The following is a 21,974-nucleotide window of genomic DNA, read 5'->3' as shown; positions in this document are numbered from 1 at the left end:
GATTTTCCTGTCCCCTGAAGACGTTTCTTGGCAACTAAACGCATTAGGCAGAGCTTATTGGTGACATCATAAAGCACGCCACTGGTGCTGGTGTTTGTCTGCCTCTTCTATAGTATTGTGAGAACCCTGGGTTGTACAAATAAACGCTTTTATATTTTTATATGATAGTATCACATGACGTGGCTTGCTTTGCTTCTTTTTTATGATAATATAATCCGCTGAATTGATAAGACAATGTGGACTATTCCTGGTGTATTCATGGCCACCTAGGGGTGGAGGGTGCTGATATGAGTTCTACAAGCTGCAGTGGTAGAAATCGCTGGGCTGTTCAATAAGGCTGCACTGACCTCCTATAACTTAGCGGTCCCCCATCTCTGGTAAGAAGCTTCAATGAGCTCTAATTTTGATATATGTTCGAATATGAATTATAGGTTATTTTATATTAATTTATTCATGTATTAATTTCTTTATATAATAATTCATATATTTATTTGATGCACATTATTTGTATCATACTTGATTACATAATAGGTTGAAATGAATTGTTGTTAGACTCCAGCACTTAAAAGGGATAGCACTTCTATTTTTGTATTTATAGTAAAGCTTTCACTATACTATTCACTATACTTTTTTTTTTTTGCTCACTCTTCCCCTCTTTGGGAAACTGCATGATCTTCATGCAATTTTTCACCTTTTTATTCTCTTTTCTCTTTTGTGGTATATGGTTTCTTTCACTTTGTATCCACTACACTTTTCACTTTTCCAGGCAACAATGGGTGTTGGCTTCTTATCCATGATTATGTATGGGAGGAGCCCAGGGAGTGTTGGGTGTTACTTATACCCCCATTGGGAGTCTTGATCACACTCTGGCTTTTCTCCTTACACATGTACATCATGTCTCAGAGCCTGTCTCTGTGCGATGTCACCAGGTAACTATCCCTGTGATTTCCTCTCTATCACCCAGACTGCACAACTCTTTGTTTTGCTTCACCCTTCCCCCTTTGGGGTATTGCATGATTTTCATGCGATTTTTCACTTTTTGTTTTCTTTTTCTTCTTTTTTTTCTTTTCTCTTAGATATATGATTCCCTTCAATTTGTATCTACTACGCCGGGAGTATTGACTTACAATTCACGGAGGTCCGATTAGTAAAATTTTCTTCCAGTCGAGGTCCGAATCGCAGTTTTGTATGATGACTCAGATTCTTTACATCACAGCCCAGGTGTGCAGGCACGACAGTCCATTCATTTGAATGAGCTGCTGTGCCTGCGTTTTCTGCTGGGAAAAGGTCCTGGCACCTTTTTAAAAATGCAGCTGCATGGAAACTGGATGGTGTGTTTGTACCATGCAATTTCTATGTGCGGGAAATTGCACCTTGCATTTCAGTGCATGTAAGAGTCAATGGTACCCCCACACGTTTTCTGTGCAGCACCTCATTTTGTGCACAGCTGCTTGTCCCCTTAACATCTTCCCCACACAGCACTGCCCCCCTTCACATATCACCCCTACACAGCACTGCCCCCTTTACATCTTCCCCACCACAGCACTACCCCCTTCACATATCACCCCCACACAGCACTGACCCCTTTACATCTTCTCCACCACAGCACTGCCCCCTTCACATATCACCACCACACAGCACTGCCCCCTTTACATCCTCCCCACCACAGCACTGCCCCCTTCACATATCACCCCCACACAGCACTTCCCCCTTTACATCCTCCCCACCACAGCACTGCCCCCTTCACATATCACCCCCACACAGCACTGCCCCCTTTACATCCTCCCCACCACAGCACTGCCCCCTTCACATATCACCCCCACACAGCACTGCCCCCTTTACATCTTCCCCACCACAGCACTACCCCCTTCACATATCACCCCCACACAGCACTGACCCCTTTACATCTTCCCCACCACAGCACTGCCCCCTTCACATATCACCACCACACAGCACTGCCCCCTTTACATCTTCCCCACCACAGCACTGCCCCCTTCACATATCACCCCTGCACAGCACTGCCCCCTTTACATCTTCCCCACACAGCACTGCCCCCCTTCACATATCACCCCTACACAGCACTGCCCCCTTTACATCTTCCCCACCACAGCACTACCCCCTTCACATATCACCCCCACACAGCACTGACCCCTTTACATCTTCTCCACCACAGCACTGCTCCCCTTCACATATCACCCCCACACAGCACTGCCCCCTTTACATCTTCCCCATCACAGCACTACCCCCTTCACATATCACCCCCACACAGCACTGCCCCCTTTACATCTTCCCCACCACAGCACTGCCCCCTTCACATATCACCCCCACACAGCACTTCCCCCTTTACATCTTCCCCACCACAGCACTGCCCCCTTCACATATCACCCCCGCACAGCACTGCCCCCTTTACATCTTCCCCACCACAGCACTGCCCCCCTTCACATATCATCCCCACACAGCACTGACCCCTTTACATCTTCCCCACCACAGCACTGCTCCCCTTCACATATCACCCCACATAGTATTGCCCCGCTTCACATATCACCCCACACAGTATTGCCCCCTTCACATATCACCCCACACAGTATTGCCCCCTTCACATATCACCCCACACAGTATTGCCCCCTTGACATATCACCCCACACAGTATTGCCCCTTCACATATCACCCCCCCACAGTATTGCCCCCTTCACATATCACCACACACAGTATTGCCCCCCTTCACATATCACCCCACACAGTATTGCCCCCCTTCACATATCACCCAACACAGTATTGCCCCCCTTCACATATCACCCCACACAGTATTGCCCCCCTTCACATATCACCCCACACAGTATTGCCCCTTCACATATCACCCCACATAGTATTGCCCCCTTTCCCAAATCACCCCACATAGTATTGCCCCCTTTCCCAAATCACCCCACACAGTATTGCCCCTTCACATATCCCCCACACAGTATTGCCCCCTTACATGACCCCCCTCCACAAAGCACTGCCCCCCTTCCGTTTTCTCCTGATGAGTGGCAACTGGCCACAAAACGCGTGGAGCCTATCAAGTTCCCGAAACATTCCTTGACCTCAACTGTGATTTATTTGCATCTTATAACCCATTTGTATCCATTACGCAATAAGCATTGGCTTTTTATACGAGTTACTTCCTTGGGATACTATGCAATTTCAGATGCGTGCATGTACATACATGAATTCTTTTTTTTTATGTCATCGTCTTGTGTATATAGATAAAAACGCTTTGTTTATATGCCAATTAAACAATTTTACAATTTCTCCTACCACTTGTCTTGTGCCTTACTCAAAGTCCCAAAAACCAAAGTCAAATAGACTGTGCACTTTGCAAAGTTGCAGTTGCTCTAGAGCTTAGTAAAGCTTTACTGACTACCATCATCCAATCACGTGCAAGCAAAAATGCTGTTTTTTTTTATTTTCCTTGCACATGATTGGATATTCTTTGCAAAGTGAAGCTTTACCTCATTTATTAAGCTCTGGAGCAACTGCACTTTGCAAAGTGCACAGTCTATTTTCCTTTAGTAAATTAACCCCAAAGACCTTTTTTTTTCCTGGTGTATTAGCTAATTTATGTACATTTTAACTACAAATTATACTTAAAGTAGAACTATAGGCAAAACTTTTTTTTTCATTTTGGATAGCGTAAGGAATGTTTATAACCCCTGTTGGTTTATTTTTTGCCATCTGTGCTCCATTGGGGAGATTTCCATTTCACTTCCAATCCCACAGCCAAAACAGAAAGTGAGAGGAAGTGCCTGCAATTTAAGGGAATCCCTAATGCTGCGTACACACGATCGGACTTTACGGCATGCTTGGTCCGGCGTACTGGATTTCGTCAGACAATTCGATCGTGTGTGGGCTCCAGCGGACTTTGTTTTCTCAAAAGTTTGACGGACTTAGATTTGAAACATGTTTCAAATCTATCCGACGGACTCGAGTCCGGTCGAAAAGTCCGCTCGTCTGTATGCTAGTCCGACGGACAAAAACCGACGCTAGGGCAGCTATTGGCTACTGGCTATAAACTTCCTTGTTTTAGTCCGGTCGTACGTCATCATGTACGAATCCGTCGGACTTTGGCTGATCGTGTGTAGGCAAGTCCGTTCATTCGGAAAGTCCGTCGTAAAGTCCGTCGTAAAGTCCATCGAAAAGTCCGCTGGGCAAAGTATGCCGTAAAGTCCGGTCGTGTGTACGCGGCATTAGGGACCTCCAGGTCCATTGGAAGATTTCCCCTCTGTTACTTTTCTGGGGACACCCCAAAATTTGGGATTTTCTTTTACTTTCGCTTTCAATTATATAATCATAAAGAGGACAAATAGAGAGAGTAAAGCCCCATACACACTAGATTTTCTGCAGATTTTTGTCTTCAGATTTACCAAAACCATATAATATGAGATCAAACCTTAAGAGTTTCAGTTTGTATGCAATCAGGCAGGCCCTTGCACTACATGGTTTTGGTAAATCTAAAGACAAAAATCTGCAGAAAATGTAATAGTGTGTATGGGGTCTAAATCTCCCTAACGGGGACACAGACAGCAATAATTCCTCTCCACTCTATCCAAAACTAAAGAAAAAGTATTGTATTTACTTATACTTTAACATAGTCAATGTACACCAGAATATATCAATTTGACATGACTTTTATCAGAATGACTGCACAACAGCAGCAGGTTTAATAAACTGGTGAAAAGAATGATTAAATCATACTCAGACAAAACTTCCCATGATGACTAGTCTAAACAGCATGCTGACATGGGTCCAGTATTTGGTCTCTGCTAAATGTGCCCTATTACAATCCCAACATCCGCTAGGTGCTGGGTTAAAGGAACTTCATGCACACCAGTTACGTCATTCCAAATTGGCCAATCAACATGGACAAAAATCCTGAACCTGGAAGAAGTCAAAAGCGAGGGACGCATTTTAACTCAGCACCATTCGCCTCATCTTCTTTAAGCAGTAATAAACCCAAAACCAATAATGTAATATATTGCAGCTTACCAATCATTAGATGTGGTGGCTGCATTAGTTTTCTCTTATAGGCGTTTTTTCCCTCTGTTTTCATCTAGTCATCTGGCCAGTAACACGTCTCCTGTATTAGAGTGCCTCCACTCTGCATGAAGGAGTGCAGAGACACCTTTGGGCAACAGCACAGTCAGTCAGGGGGGATGGGAATGTTAGATGTACTAGCACATTTAGATACACTAACAAACTGAAGCCACATTTTAGCTAACGCTTTTAAGCAGTTACAGCAACATTTTTCTTCCTTTTGCGATAAAGGTTTTACATAAATAGACAAAAAAAATGATCATTGAAAGAACCCTTGTCAGTGTTAAATGATTTGTTTCAACCCTCCAACTGCCATATCTGCAGGATAACTTGTTCTGTAAAACAAACATCAAACTTACTGGCTAGACCACCTGGTGAAAATTAAAGAAAGTGTAAAAAAAGAAAACTAATACAGCCATCACATCTAAGAATTGGTAAGCCTGCAATATAATAAAGGTTTGCTTTTGGGTTTAATAAGGCTTTAAAGCTGATCTCCAGCTTTAGTTTCAATTTAAATAGAACATTCAGGCCGTACATGTGCGGTCGCTGGCTATGCTGTATAAACTGTGTGTAGCTAAGGCTACAACACTGCAGTGGCCGCTGGTGTTTTTTTTTGGGGGGGGGCGGCACCTCAAACCCTCCCCCCCGCCCACTCGCTGTCTGCTGGTCGGTCTGGCACTTACCCCATCTAGGTGGCAGGTGGCGGGCAGCAGGCATCGGCTCCTGTGTCCTTTCCTCCATTACGGCAGCCATGCGTCTCCTCCCCTCCTCCTAGGTGTCCAATAGGATCTCCTGTCCTTCAGCCTCTGGCTCTAATCAGGTGCTTTAAAAAATTCATGCATCCGGCATCCTGAAAGGGGCTGGACGCATAAATGGGGGGTGGGGCCCATGTGCCCTAATGGACGGGCAGCCCCTGCAACACTGTGTTCCAGGTGTGAGACAAGACCTTCACGTCTCACATCCGGAACAAGATAGCATTGGTCTGAGCAGTGCTTAGCCATTCAAAGAAAGCTTTGCATTCTATCAATGAATACAAAGCTTCCTCTGACTAGCTGAGTCGGATATTGTGACATCTTCAGCTTGCCTCTCTGACTCAGCCAATCAAAGGAAGATTTTTCTTCATTGATAGAATACAAAGCTTTCTATGAATGGCTGATATGGCTCAGACCGACAATTTTTCCTTCCGGGTGTGAGACAGGAAGGTCTCGTCTCACACCCAGAACATAGTACGGTATGCTGTATGTAGGCTCAGCTACACACAGTTTATACAGCACATCCAGCAAACACACATGTTAGAAAGAGAAATAGTTTGTTGGTTCAGCTTGGCCCGAATGATCTTTTTTTAAACTGAAACTAAAGCTGGAGATCATCTGTTGAGATATCAGCTGCATAAGAAGAGCATTGTTTTCTATGAGTTGGCCAACTGAAAGACTGGTATTGTGAGAAGGAGCAACAAAATACAACTACTTTAGTTGTACTGCAATGCAGGAAGCTGCGTATATAACCTGCAAATACAGCTACTGCATGTACATACATAATTACAAACTATAAACATGAACTTTTTTTTTTAATTAACACACTGCAATGTTTACATTATGCTGATCTCTTTTAAATCTATGGTAAAAAAAAAAAAAATAATAATAATAATGAAATAGATAACACTATTTAAAGCTAGCAAGGAAAATCAACAGGTGACAAGGACTAAGGCTCCATGCACACTTGGCTTAAAAAAAGGTCTGTTCTCTTGGGAGTAAAACACGCTCATATAGAACATTTTTTGTACAAAGTCTAGAAGAGATTTACGTTTTTTCTGCCAGTAAGCTCCAATCAGGAATGCGAACCAGAAGTGTTTTTTTTTTCTGCCTCTAAATATGCCCCTAAATGTCCTAATGTACATGGACACATAGGATAACATTGAGCTGCTTCTACAGGCAGAACACAAAACTCCTGTAGAAGCAGTGTGCATGGAGCCTAAAGAGGACGTGAAAAGAAAATCTGTGGTACAGTTTATCTTGCACAGAAACCAAGGACAATTCAGCGGACAGCAATCTATCTTCCAGGGACCACCCTTCAAATCCAGGAAAGCCTATAGGAATCAGGCAGCCCTGGCGACTACAGATTTAATAGCGCAGTTGCCCAATAATGAAGATTTCTAGATCTTCAAATCATGAGGTCAGTCCCTGGAAATCAGGGACAACTGCTAACTATGCTTAGAACAACAAGGCCTAAAATGCACAGTGTGCATGTGAAAAAAAATCACTGCAATTACAAATAACAAAAAAAAAGGCTAAGTGCACTTAATATGCTTTCCTACAAGGCTGTGCTGTGTCTGTAGTATATATTTAGACCTTACCTTTCAGTATCCGGACATAAACAAACACTCCGCCAACACAGCAGAGAGGAAGAAGCCTCACACACTTTGCCTGTACCCAGCCTGCAAGGCCTGAGCTCTGAAGCTTGCTCTGCCTGTCTCACATTTTCCAGTTAGAAACTTGCAGCCAAGACTCTGCCCAGCCCCAAAGAATTTCCTGGATTGCTCTCCCTCTATTGAAGCCTGGCCGCCTATGTGTTACAAGGACACACTGCCAGCATCTGCTGCTTCTCCTGGTCTCAGCTCCCTGGGATAAAGTGGCCGAACACATGTTTTACATTACACAGCTTCCTGTATTGCTTTCTGATAGCCAAGAGGTTCTGGTTCAATGCTAACCGTAAAGGAACCGATAAGATAAGCCACAAGCTACGAAAGCTCAAAGCCAAATCAGAGCAAAATGCTAAATATTTGTGTGACACTTCCAGGTAATTATTACCCATATCTCCCAACTATCCCTGATTTGGAGGGACTGTCCCTGATTTGGAGCAATGTCCCTCTGTCCCTCATTCCTCCTCATTTGTCCCTCATGTTGGTCTGATCTATATAGATGCATGTAAAATGCACTTTTTATCTTTCAAAAAGTGTTTCACAGTGCTAAACCTTTTATCTGATTTCTAAATTGTTGCATTTGTAAATTCCAAAAGCCAATATGAAGAAATAGTAATGGTAAAAAAAAGCACTTGTGGGTTTAACCAATCTTGGGTTTTTTGTACAATTCTCCTTTAAGGGGTCGTGGCAGGGGGTGTGTCCTAAGCCTGTATACTTTTGCTGATAGGTGTTTCTCATTCCCATCTCAAAAAGTTGGGAGGTACAGTGGGGACGGAAAGTATTCAGACCTCCTTAAATTTTTCACTCTTTGTTATATTGCAGCCAGTTGCTAAAATCATTTAGGTTTTTTCCCTCATTAATGTACACACAGCACCCCATATTGACAGAAAAACACAACATTTTTGACATTTTTGCAGATTTATTAAAAAAGAAAAAAATGAGAAATATCACATGGTCCTAAGTATTGAGACCCTTTGCTGTGACACTCATATTTAACTCAGGTGCTGTCCATTTCTTCTGATCATCCTTGAGATGGTTCTACACTTTCATTTGAGTCCAGCTGTGTTTGATTATACTGATTGGACTTGATTAGGAAAGCCACACACCTGTCTATATAAGACCTTACAGCTCACAGTGCATGTCAGAGCAAATGAGAATCATGAGGTCAAAGGAACTGCCTGAAGAGCTCAGAGACAGAATTGTGGCAAGGCACAGATCTGGCCAAGGTTACAAAAAAATTTCTGCTGCACTTAAGGTTCCTAAGAGAACAGTGGCCTCCATAATCCTTAAATGGAAGACGTTTGGGAAGACCAGAACCCTTCCTAGAGCTGGCCGTCCTGCCAAACTGAGCTATCGGGGGAGTAGAGCCTTGGTGAGAGAGGTAAAGAAGAACCCAAAGATCACTGTGGCTGAGCTCCAGAGATGCAGTCAGGAGATGGGAGAAAGTTGTAGAAGGTCAACCATCACTGCAGCCCTCCACCAGTCGGGGCTTTATGGCAGAGTGGCCTGACGGAAGCCTCTCCTCAGTGCAAGACACATGAAAGCCAGCATGGAGTTTGCTAAAAAACACCTGAAGGACTCCAAGATGGTGAGAAATAAGATTCTTTGGTCTGATGAGACCAAGATAGAACTTTTTGGCCTTAATTCTAAGCGGTATGTGTGGAGAAAACCAGGCACTGCTCATCACCTGTCCAATACAGTCCCAACAGTGAAGCATGGTGGTGGCAGCATCATGCTGTGGGGGTGTTTTTCAGCTGCAGGGACAGGACGACTGGTTGCAATCGAGGGAAAGATGAATGCAGCCAAGTACAGGGATATCCTGGACGAAAACCTTCTCTAGAGTGCTCAGGGCCTCAGACTGGGCTGAAGGTTTACCTTCCAACAAGACAATGACCTTAAGCACACAGCTAAAATAACAAAGGAGTAGCTTCACAACAACTCCCTGACTGTTCTTGAATGGCCCAGCCAGAGCCCTGACTTAAACCCAATTGAGCATCTCTGGAGAGACCTAAAAATAACTGTCCACCAACGTTTACCATCCAACCTGACAGAACTGGAGAGGATCTGCAAGGAGGAATGGCAGAGGATCCCCAAATCCAGGTGTGAAAAACTTGTTGCATCTTTCCCAAAAAGACTCATGGCTTTATTAGGTCAAAAGGGTGCTTCTACTAAATACTGAGCAAAGGGTCTGAATACTTAGGACCATGTGATATTTCAGTTTTTCTTTTTTAATAAATCTGCAAAAATGTCAACAATGCTGTGTTTTTCTGTCAATATTGGGTGCTGTGTGTACATTAATGAGGAAAAAAATGAACTTAACAAATTATATTAGCAAATGGCTGCAATATAACAAAGAGTGAAAAATTTAAGGGGGTCTGAATACTTTCCGTCCAATAACGTAAGTTCAAAATACACACACAACCAAATGAGTCAAATAATTTGCTCATCCCTCTCCCTCTTCCTGTCTGCTATTATCGTGAGGGGAAAGCAACGGGTTCACTTTAAATTTACCTCCCCCAAGCCCTGTTTAAGCTATGAATGGCGGAAATGCATGGCTTACTGGAACTATAGACTGATTGGCCCAATGCTGTCACATTGAGTAAATCACATACTCCTCCATCCACAGTAGTACTGGGTATTTCCTTAGTCTCCTAGTGCTAAGGGGAGCTGTAGAGGGAAGCAAAAGAAAGTAAAAGTACAATGAAAAGCTTCTATATGCAGCCCATAGTGGGAGGGTTTCAGCAAAAGAGGCAGCAGGCAGGACTAGGTGCAGCAAGGTGCTAACTGACATACTAGGCTTGTGGATCAGCAGTGACAATGCTGATAGCCACGCCCCGTAAAATCTACTTATCCCACTGCATTGCCTACATGAGAGTGGCAACTCTGCTCTGAAATCAGGTGCAGAGCAGCATTGTTGCCAAATCACCACATTAGGCTGACTTTACTGGCAGGATCAACAGGTATCTGTAGGACTTTGCAGGGGGCTAAGAGATAACTGTAAGTGCATCTATAATTAAATGCTGTGTTACATTTTTAAATGGTATTCCATAGTTCTACTTATGCTGCAGGAGATGGGGGGGGGGGGGTTCTCTGAGTGGGAAAAGCTCAGGTTTGCTTTCAAATTAAAGACAGTCTAAAAGCATACAGCTTCTGCTGTCCTCTCCCATACTGTTCTGTAACTTCATTTCATGGATGCATGATATTTGAAATGTTTATTTGTACAATACAAATATTACATTGTAACATATGCACTATATTACCAATAGTATTGGGACACCTGCCTTTACACGCACATGAACTTTAACGACATCCCAGTCTTAGTCCGGAAGGTTCAATATTGAGTTGGCCCACCCTTTGTAGCTATAACAGCTTCAACTTTACTGGGAAGGCTGTCCACAAGGTTTAGGAGTGTGTCTATGGGAATATTTGATCATTCTTCCAGAAGCGCAATTGTGAGGTCAGGCACTTATGTGGACAAGAAGGCCTGGCTCGAAATCTCCACTTTAATTCATCCCAAAGGTGTTCTTTCGGGTTGAGGTCAGAAATCTGTGCAGGCCAGTCAAGTTTCTCCACCCCAAACTCGCTCATCCATGTCTTTATGGACCTTGCTTTGTGCACTGGTCCAAATCATTTGGTGAAAGGGGGATTATGGTGTGGGGTTGTTTTTCAGGGGTTGGGCTTGGTCCCTTAGTTCCAGTGAAGAGAACGCTTAAGGCATAAGCATACCAAGAAATTTGGACAATTTAATGCACCCAACTTTGTGGGAACTGTTTGGGGATGTCCCTTCCTGTTCCAACCAGTGCACAAAGCAAGGTCCATAAGCCCAACCCATGAAAAACAACCCCACACCCTAATCCCCTCTCCACCAAATGATTTGGACCAGTGTACAAAGCAAGGTCCATAAAGACATGGATGAGCGAGTTTGGGGTGGAGAAACTTGACTGGCCTGCACAGAGTCCTGACCTCAACCCAATAGAATACCTTTGGGATGAATTAAAGTGGAGATTTTTGAGACAGGCCTTCTTGTCCTCATCAGAACCTGACCTCACAAATGTGCTTCTGGAAGAATGGTCAAACATTCCTATAGACACACTTTTAAACATTGTGGACAGCCTTCCCAGAAGAATTGAAGCTGTTATAGCTGCAAAGATTGGGCCAACTCAATATTGAACCCTAAGGACTAAGACTGGGACCCCATTAAGTTTCATGTGCGTGTAAAGGCAAGCATCCCAATACCTTTGGTAATATAGTGTATATGAAGCATACGTTTAAAACATGTACATGTGCAAAAAATAAGATTGACCAAAACCATTATAGTTTTTTTTTCTTTAAGTTACATTTGAAAAAAACTTCTTACTTTCGTTCCATTTCATTCTCATTGTATCAGTCTTTTTTTCATAGATGTTTTTTTTTTCAAAGATCATTGCACATGCCAAAAAAACATTGAAAATGGATTTAAAATAGGAAGAATGAAATTGTTCAACTGCTTTCCATTGTCTGGAAAAGATGGAGCCAGCAGGATCTATCATGCATGCAGCATGCTGCAGATTTAAAACAAGAAAGACAACACAAAGGAATAAATACATAATGCTAATGATTATCTGCACACACAGGCAAGGAAAAGAAGAGCTGTGGGGTGCTTTAGTTTCCCTCTCAATTTTATAAAAAAAAAAAAATAATAATTAGGAATAAAATCAGATGAAAAGGGGATGTAGTCCATTTTTTTAAATTTTGCCTTCACGTGAGCTCTAAGAAACAGTATAAAATACAAAATTACCCTTGTGGCCCATTTGACACCACTGGACATGTATTGTGCCTTTTATAACACCTGCCCGCTAGTGTGCACTGTGTAGAGGTGCAATGTGTTGTAACAGCTATTTTTTCGAAACTTTATTGAAATGTCAAAAAATTCCATTCCATTCAATTTTTGCACTATAGTGGGTTACAATGTATGTGCGTAACAACACGCTGCATAGAAAAGCAGCATATGCAATTTTTTTTAGTGCACAGGAGCATAGCCCATTGGTGTGAACTTAACTAATTGGACATAAGTCAAATTGCATTGTCTCTGCATTGGGACTGCATTGAGCCAAACCACTCAACACAGCCAAATGTATATGATTCAGGGATCCTCAAACTACGGCTCTCCAGCTGTTGCGGAACTACACATCCCATGAGGCATTGTAAAACTCTGACATTCACAGACATGGCTAGGCATGATGGGAATTGTAGTTCTTGAACAACTGGAGGGCCGTAGTTTGAAGACCCTTGTGTTAGATGGTGTTACTGCAACCAATAATGCACGATAGCTTTCATCAACATAACAGAAAAGATATTTAAAATGACAAAATCTTCTTTCTACCCCACCACAAATAAATGAAATTCTTTTTTCCCCAGATAGCCATAAATAGAAAATGTATAAAGTATGTGCCAAGACAGAAAATACTATTCACCTAATGCAATAAAACGTGTTTTAAGATGGTTTAGCCCAAGTGGAACTCCACAGGCAGGTTTACAAAAATGCTCAACTTTAAAGTAGAACTATACACAAAATTTTAGATTTTAGAGTAAGGGAGGATTATAACACCTGCTGGTTTGTTTTTTTCCATCTGCATCCCATTGGGGAGATTTACCTTCACTTCCTGTCCCATAGCCAAACAGGAAGTGTTCCTGCCATTTAAGGGAATCCCTTGGAGACCTCCAGGCCACCAGAACTGGTGTCTCCATTGGAAGATTTCCCCTCAATTACTTTTCTGGGGCAATCCAAAATAGGACAAATAGAGAGGGTGAATCTCCCTAATGAGGGCACAGACAGCTCTCCGCTCTATCCAAAACGAAAGAAATAGTTTAGCCTTTAGTTATACTTAGTTAGACTAATGTTACTTAGTTATACTAATGTTTGCTAAACACAGACAACCCTATTGGCTATGTGTGCCTTTCCCCGCTTTGGCTGTCAGTGCCACAATGATGTTACTGCATCCATCACGTGATCATGTCTGAGGTTAGTATCACAGAATAACACTCATCCAACACCTTCAGAGCCCCACTTTCATTTAGGCATCGTCATCTTTTCAGCCAGGGGAAAAACCAGGGCCATGTCTGCTGAGAGGCAAACAAGTTGTTTGCCTTGGGCGGCATTTTTCAGGGATGCGGTGCTGCCCCCCTGGTGACTGCACTATAGCCGAATGATGCCAGTGCCCATCAGTGCTGTCAATCAGTGCTGCCTATCAGTGCCCATGAGTGCTGCCTATCATTGCTGCATATCAGTGCCTATCTGTGCCAATCAGTCCTGCCTATCAGTGCCAATCAGTTCCCATTAGTGCCGATAAGCACTGCTGCCAATCAGTGGCCATCAGTGCTGCCAATCATTGCTGCCAATCAGTGCCCATCAGTCCTGCCTATCAGTGCCCAATGCTGCAAATCAGTGCCACCAATCAGTGCCCATCAATACCGCACATCAATGCTGCCTATTAGTGCCCATCAGTCCTGCCTAATAGTGCCTATCAGTGCTGCATTAGTGCCCATCATTGCCACTTATCAGTGCAGCTTTATCAGTGCCCACCAGTGCTGCCTCATTCTTTGCCCTCCTGACCACGACCTATGTTTCGCTGACCCCATCAACTGCTCTATCGACCACATGTGTGGCACCTGGACGAATCATGTCTCAGGGTCTAATGAGGAAGCTGCAGCTGTTCACTGTGAACAGTTGCAGCTTCCTCAGACCCTGGGACAAGAAGAACTGTATACTGCAGCTGGGATTGGACAAATTTAGATGGGGGGGGCTTGATTTTAGTCTTGCCTAGGGCAGCACAAAACCAAAATACACCACTGGGTGAACCTGGAGAGAATTATCTTTTTTTGAAGCCCATAGTCTGATAAATTGCAACAGTCTGGTGCTACATTCCTACACCCCATTTATGACTAGTGGCACCATGCTTTAACAGAGCAAGCTTGGATCTGGAAGAGTCCTAGGCTGGGGTCCTTCCATGATAAGCACACTGTGTGCCTGGTGCGAAGTCCCAGGACTGGCACCTGGTCTACAGGGCTTGGCAGTCTTACAAGCTGTGTTCCTAGGGAGGCAGGCTGTGTGCCTGGATGTATCCAGATTTTGTGGAGAGCTACACCAGTGGTACCTGTATCCCATGCTACCACTTCAAGCTGTAATAAAGTTGTTGAAAAGCATTTAAGGACTGTATCTGAATTTTTGTAAGATTTAACAATTTGGGTGTAAACTATTAGGAGATGGTAATCTGAAATTACCTTCTCCCCCTCCCCAAAATAAAACTGAGTTATACATCCTAAGCTATTTGTCACGCAAGGTTATTAACTTAAAATCCATAATGCAATACTGAAGCCAACATGCCTGCCTTACATACAATGCTGCTCTTGAGCTTTACAGTTCATTAATCAAAAGTCGGCAGAGGAAAATATGGCTGCATGTTACATGACCCAATAAGAGTTAGATGGCTTTCCTCAGCAACTCCACACCTCTATCTTGAGGAACAAAGAAAATAAAAAATACAAAGCTTCAGTCTTATGCTGCCAACCTCCTGTTCTAGCCACTGACCCATGAATGCATCCCTGTTCCTACACACAATTCGCAAAATAATGACTTCTTACACAATGATTAAATCAGAAAACAGCCATGAAAGGGCACACTAATACTGTACACAGCTCAACATCAGTGCTGTCAGTGAGAATCAGGAAATGTACTTATAATTGTATATTTTTTCCAGACTAAAACTAAAATGAATAGATCACAATATTTTAAACTGATACTGTAACTAAGCAAGATCTGGCACTATACGGCCATAAATTTGTGGACCCCTGACCATCACTCCTATAGACACGTGTTGGACATGGGATTGCAAAAAAACATAATAAGTCTCCAAATAATTAATATTATTATTATTATTATTATACAGGATTTTTATAGCGCCAACAGTTTACGCATCGCTTTACAATATAAAAGGGAGACAATACAGTTATAATACAATAAAATACAAGAGGATTAAGAGGGCCCTGCTCAGAAGAGCTTACAATCTAATAGGGTGGGGCAGGCGGTACAAAAGGTTGTAGCTGTGGGGAATGATCTGATGGAAGTGGTAGAAGATTAGTTGGAGACGTGATAGGCTTCCCTAAAGAGATGAGTTTTCAGGGATCGCCTGAAGGTAGCAAGAGTAGGGGATAGCCAGACAGGTTGCGGTAGCGGGTTCCAGGGGATGGGAGAGGCTCTGGAGAAATCCTGGAGACAAACATGTGAGGAGACGAGAGAGCTTGAGAATAGGAGGTCTTGAGAAGAGCGGAGAGGACGGTTTGGGTGATATTTGGGGACAAGATGGTGATGTAGCTTGGGGCAAAGTTGTGAATGGCTTTGTATGTTGTGGTTAGTATTTTGAATTTAATTTGCAGGGTGATTGGGAGCCAGTGTAGGGATTGGAGGAGAGGGTTGGCAGACACTGAGAGGTTGGTAAGGTGGATAAGTCTGGAAGCAGCATTCATGATAGACTGAAGAGGGGATAGCCTATGGAGAGGCAGGCCGATGAGAAGGGAGTTGCAATAGTCAAGGCGAGAGATAACAAGGGAGTGAATGAGGAGCTTGGTGTTTTCATTTGTTAAAAAGGGGCGAATTTTAAAGACGATTGGACATGAGGCTGAAATGACAAGTCAGAGTCTAGGATTACACCTAGTACCCTGGCATGAGGGGAGGGACTGATGGTTGCATTGTTGATTTTGATGGAAAAGTCAGGGAGGGGGGCACGGGCGGGGGGGGGGGGGGATATTATTAGCTCAGTTTTAGAGAGATTTAGTTTAAGGAACTGGTGCGACATCCATGCTGATATGTCAGTTAGTAAGTTAGTAATGTGAGAGGAAACTGAAGGAGTGAGGTGAGGAGTAGACAGATAGATTTGGGTGTCATCAGCGTATAAGTGGTATTGGAAGCCATGGTTAGTTATCAAGTGACCAAGGGAGGAGGTGTAGATAGAGAAGAGAAGGGGTCCAAGAACAGAGCCTTGGGGGACCTTCACAGAAAGGGGCAATGGAGAGGAGGAGGCAGAGTTGTAGGTAACACTGAAGGAACGCTGTGATAAATAGGCAGAGAACCAGGATAGAGCAGAATCTTGGAGGCCAAGGGAATGGAGTTTACTGAGAAGGAGCGGGTGGTCAACAGTATCAAAGGCCGCAGAGAGGTCAAGTACTAGCAGAATAAAACCCTCATTCACATTTGCAATTTGGGCAAATTAGCGATTACATGAGGAGACTCAATGGGGGTTTCTGGCGATTAGCTGAGGGTGGAAGCCCTATTTAAAGCACAGCTAAACGCGATAGCTCACATGTAATCCTTCAAACAGCGATTACCTGCAAATGATTGACCCTGGATGGTTTCACAGGTAATCGCTCTATGATGCAGAATACATCTAGGGCCAATCATTCGTTGATCGCTCCATGCAAGCGGCTGCAGTTAGGTGTGGGAGCTGTCAGCCTCTCATTGCACGTGTGAATGTGGCCTAAAACTCAAACAATAGCATCAAACATGTAAATAGAATATCTGTTGACATGGTCCTACCACTGTGCTACCATGTCATAAATATTTCATAGTTTTTCTGTTTTATTTGTACTCTTCTGTACCTTCTTGTTTTTATACAGCTGATTTATTTTCTGTGTTTTCAGACACGACCTGTACTGGATATTGATTTTCTTGTTTGCCTCCTACTAATAAAAACTGGTTTGCACAAATATCAGCCCCCACTTTAACCAAGGGTGACAAACCACATAAATGTGCCATGCCAAAGTAGGGAGGGGAGCTCAGCAGAGCTACTCCTTTTTATAGAAATACCAGAAGAGAGCAGAATGTTCCACAAGTGGTACAAAAATAAGGTTTTCTCACTTGAGCCTCGTAACAAGCTAACTGAGATTTCCAAAAGGAGTCATGTCACCTGAATAAACAGCAATGGGGGGGGGGGGGGTATTGGTTAGGGGGACAATGGCCACCACAATCCCATGAAGGTGGGCCCTTACACAAATGCACCCCATACCATCCTATTCCACATTCATAGGCATTAATATAGAGTTGCCTTCCCCTTTCCATCTGTAAGAGCCTCCACCGTTCTTGGAATTCTTTCCACAATATAGTTTGCCTCTGTGGGAACTTGTACACATTCAGCCAAAAGAGTATTTGCGAGGTCAGGTACTGATCTGACATGGCTTGCAGTTGGCATTCCAATTCATCCCAAAGGTGTTCAGTAGGGTTGAGGTCAGGGTTTTGTGCAGACCATTTGAGTTCTTACATACAAATTAATCAAATTATGTCTTTATGGACATAGGTTTGTGCACCTCAGCTAAATCATTTGGAGGGGTGCCCACATACTTTTACCCATATAGTGCATTTGCCCTTTCTGTATTGTTTCAATGCATCTCTATGTCAAACTTCCTATCACCTGACTGACAGATTTTAAAAGTGCCTTTTGCCTGTGAAAATGACCTACCATCCAGAAAGCAACCCCTCCCCTGCCTGCACTAGAGTGATCAGTCATCAGTAAGGAAAATGGACATGTGGGTGGTCTGCTGCCATGACTGACAAGAGTAGCACTGCAAGCTGGGAGAGCCAAGGGAGAATAAACTAGGACATGCTGTTTGACGTTTACAAACAGAACTGATCTAGAAATGGTGATGTCATCCTCTCCCATTTGCTTCTCATTCTGAAACATGTCAGCAGCCCCCAGAAAAGATGATGCTTCTATTTTCTCCAGCATGGTAGACCTGAAGTTTTTTTTTTAATTAAAATCCCACTTTGAGTGGAATTGCATAAAAATCTATAATTTCTACTCTCCTATTAGGAATTGTAGCGCTGTTTTTGTTATTTTAGTCAGGAATTGAAATTTACCTATCGATTTATCTCTTTGAGTCCCAGGAACATATCCACACACCATTCTCACAAATGTTTTTTTGGACTGAGCAAATCTCAGGTTGTAACGCATCCACCAAGGAGGCCCTTTTTATATCTGTTCGTTGGTGAAATTGGCAGCTGCTTTGCGGGAGATTAAACAGGCTGTGCCTAGGGTCAAGGGAACGGAGAAAAGCACAGCTTATAATGCAGGTCTCTCGTCTGACATTAATTACTGGACACTGTAGGAACTTGGGATAGAAACGGATGGTGTAGAAGAAGCGGGATAAGTAGGAGCAAGTGAATCCATTAGAGACCTCTGATAAGCCTATCACTATCTTACAGCATGCGGCTATCTCTTTATGTGCTGCTTCTCTGCAAGCTAGAACAATAGGAGTGCTGAGAAATTTCATCCAGGAGGAGCTTAAGATCTAATTTTTCCACATAAAGCTCTAGAAGCGAGAACAAAAATAAACTTTCTTTAAAGGGGAGTTCTAGTTTATACTAAGCAATTTCAAAAAATAAAGAAATGGAGCAGAACAGATCTACTACACATTACGCACTACCAAAAAAAAAGAATGCCTAAATGTCTAACACACACATATACTATATATATATATATACATACACACACAGTATCTCACAAAAGTGAGTACACCCCTCACATTTTTGCAAATATTTTAATATATCTTTTCATGCAACACTGAAGAAATGACACTTTGCTACAATGCAAAGTAGTGAGTGTACAGCTTGTATAACAGTGTAAATTTGCGGTTCCCTCAAAATAACGCAAAACACAGCCCTTAATGTCTAAACTGCTGGCAACAAAAGTAAGTACACCCCTAAGTGAAAGTGTCCAAATTGGGTCCAAAGTGTAAATACTTTTTGTGGCCATCATTATTTTCCAGCGCTGCCTTAACCCTCTTGGGCATGGAGTTCACCAGAGCTTCACTGGAGTCTTCTTCCACTCCTCCATGATGACATCACAGAGCTGGTGGATGTTAGAGGCCTTGCGCTCCTCCACCTTCCGTTTGAGGATGCCCCACAGATGCTCAATAGGGTTTAGATCTGGAGACATGCTTGGGCAGTCCATCAACTTTACTCTCAGCTTCTTTAGCAAGGCAGTGGTCACCTTGGAGGTGTGTTTGGAGTCGTTATGTTGGAATACTGCCCTGCGGCCCAGCCTTCTGAAGGGAGGGGGATCATGCTCTGCTTCAGTATGTCACAGTACATGTAGGCATTCATGGTTCCCTCAATGAACTGTAGCTTCCCAGTGCTGGTAATACTCAAACAGCCCCAGACCATGACACTCCCACCACCATGCTTGACTGTAAGCAAGACACACTTGTCTTTGTACTCCTCACCTGGTTGCCGCTACGCTGCACACGCTTGACACCATCTGAACCAAATAAGTTTATCTTGGTCTCATCAGACCACAGTACATGGTTCCAGTAATCCATGTCCTTAGTCTGCTTGTCTTCAGCAAACTGTTTGCAGGCTTTCTTGTACATCATCTTAAGAAGAGGCATCCTTCTGGGATGACAGCCATGCAGATCAATTTGATGCAGTGTGCAGCGTATGGTCTGAGCAATGACAGGCTGACCCCACCCCCTCAACCTCTGCAGCAATGCTGGCAGCACTCATACGTCTATTTCCCAAAGACAACCTCTGAATATGGCGTTGAGCACGTTCACTCAACTTCTTTGGTCAACCATGGCGAGGACTGTTCTGAGTGGAACCTGTCCTGTTAAATCGCTGTATGGTCCTGGCCACCGTGCTGCAGCTTAGTTTCAGGGTCTTGTCAATCTTCTTAAAGCCTAGGCCATCTTTATGTAGAGCAACAATTCTTTTTTTCAGATGCTCAGAGAGTTCTATGCCATGGGGTGCCATGTTGAACCTCCAGTGACCAGTATGAGAGAGTGAGAGCGATAAAACCAAATTTAACACAACTGCTCCCCATTCAAACCTGAGACCTTGTAACACTAACGAGTCACATGACACTGGGGTGGGAAAAAGGCTAATTGGGCCCAACTGGACATTTTCACTTAGGGGTGTACTCACTTTTGTTGCCAGCGGTTTAGACATCAGTGGCTGTGTGTTGAGTTACTTTGAGGGGTCAGCAAATTTACACTGTTATACAAGCTGTACACTCACTACTTTACATTGTAGCAAATTGTCATTTCTTCAGTGTTGTCACGTGAAAAGATATAATAAAATGTTTACAAAAATGTGAGGGGTGTACTCACTTCTGTGAGATATTGTGTATATATATATATATATATATATATATATATACTGTATAGAATGTAAAGAATGCTAAGAAGTAAAGAATGTAAGGAATGTTTTCAAAAATAAGTGTTTGTTTTTATTAATTTATAAAATCCAAAGTGAGCAAATAGAAGAAAAATCTAAATCAAATTAATATTTGGTGTGACTACCATTTGGCTTCAAACCAGCATTGATTCCTACACTTGTACACTTTGTACACTTGCACAAAATCAGGGATTTTGTAGGATTGGTGTCAAGTGTTTGATTAATCAGTTATACCAAGCAGGTGCTAATGATCATCAATCATAGTCATTAACTGAAACAGAAACAGCTGTGTAGAAGGCTTAAAACTGGGTGAGGAACAGCCAAAATTTGCTACTAAGGTGAGGTTGCCGAAGACAGTTTCATGTCACAGGTCATACACCACGTCAAGGCTAAACACAGCAACAAGACAGAAGGCAGTTATACGGCATCAGCAAGGTCTCTACCAGGCAAAGATTTCAGAGCAGATTGGTTTTCAATATGTGCTGTTCAAGTTTTTTTGAAGAAATACAAAGAAGTGGACAACGCTGAGGACCGTAGACTGGCCAGAAGTGGTCTACATGGAAAAATTGCAGCCAAAAAGTCATACCTCCAACGTGGAAACAAGGGTAAGTGACTCAACTATGCACAGAACCATAGGAACTGGGGTGTAGAAAAATGGTAGCCGATGCTCTGGGCCGATGAGTCAAAATTTGAAATATTTGGCTGTAGCAGGATGCAGTTTTGTTTGCTGAAGGGTTGGAAAGCAGTGCAATAATGATTGTCTGCAGGCAACACTGAGGCATGGTGGAGGTCACTTGCAAGTTTGGGGCTGCATTTCTTCAAATGGAGTTGGAGATTTGGTCAGGATCAATGATGTCCCCAATGCTGAGAAATGCAGGCAAATACTTATCCGTCATGCCATACTGGCATACAGGCAGGAGACCTGGAGGTGATGGTTTGTCCCCCCTGATCTCAACATCTTCGAGTCAGTCTGGGATTACATAGAGACAGAAGGATCTGAGGCAGCCTACATCCACAGAAGATCTGTGATTAGTTCTCCAAGATGTTGGGAACAACCTACCTGCCGAGTTCCTTTAAAAATTGTGTGCCAGTGTACCTAAAAGAATTGGTACTGTTTTGAATTCAAGGAGCAATTGAATAATGTTGCATTGCATATTCTTAGGTATTTTGGCTCTGTAAATAGTGGGACCATTGCATTTCATTCTTTAAAGTGAGAGTTTAAAGAGATACTTTCATTTTGGCCATTCTGGTCAAAGTGACATTGTTTGTAGAAGTCTCCCCCTCCTT

The 21,974-nt window shown here is 43.1% G+C and overlaps 1 protein-coding gene across 2 annotated transcripts in view; it reads right to left on the bottom strand.

The window, feature by feature from the left end:
- Positions 1-21,974, bottom strand: part of SGCD (sarcoglycan delta) — a 628,273-nt gene that overhangs the window by 331,341 nt on the left and 274,958 nt on the right. The window contains exon 1 of one of the 2 annotated variants that reach the window (XM_073621163.1): positions 7,424-7,605. The exons of the other annotated variant lie outside the window; for it this stretch is intronic. The gene's annotated coding sequence lies outside the window, so the exon portion shown is untranslated. Of the gene's footprint in view, positions 1-7,423; positions 7,606-21,974 lie in introns of those variants that run through there. 2 annotated transcript variants of the gene reach the window in all.

This window comes from Aquarana catesbeiana, linkage group LG03, assembly GCF_042186555.1.
Source record: "Aquarana catesbeiana isolate 2022-GZ linkage group LG03, ASM4218655v1, whole genome shotgun sequence".
In the NCBI taxonomy this organism is placed as follows: Eukaryota; Metazoa; Chordata; class Amphibia; order Anura; family Ranidae; genus Aquarana; species Aquarana catesbeiana.
This window is presented reverse-complemented; position numbering and strand designations above follow the sequence as displayed.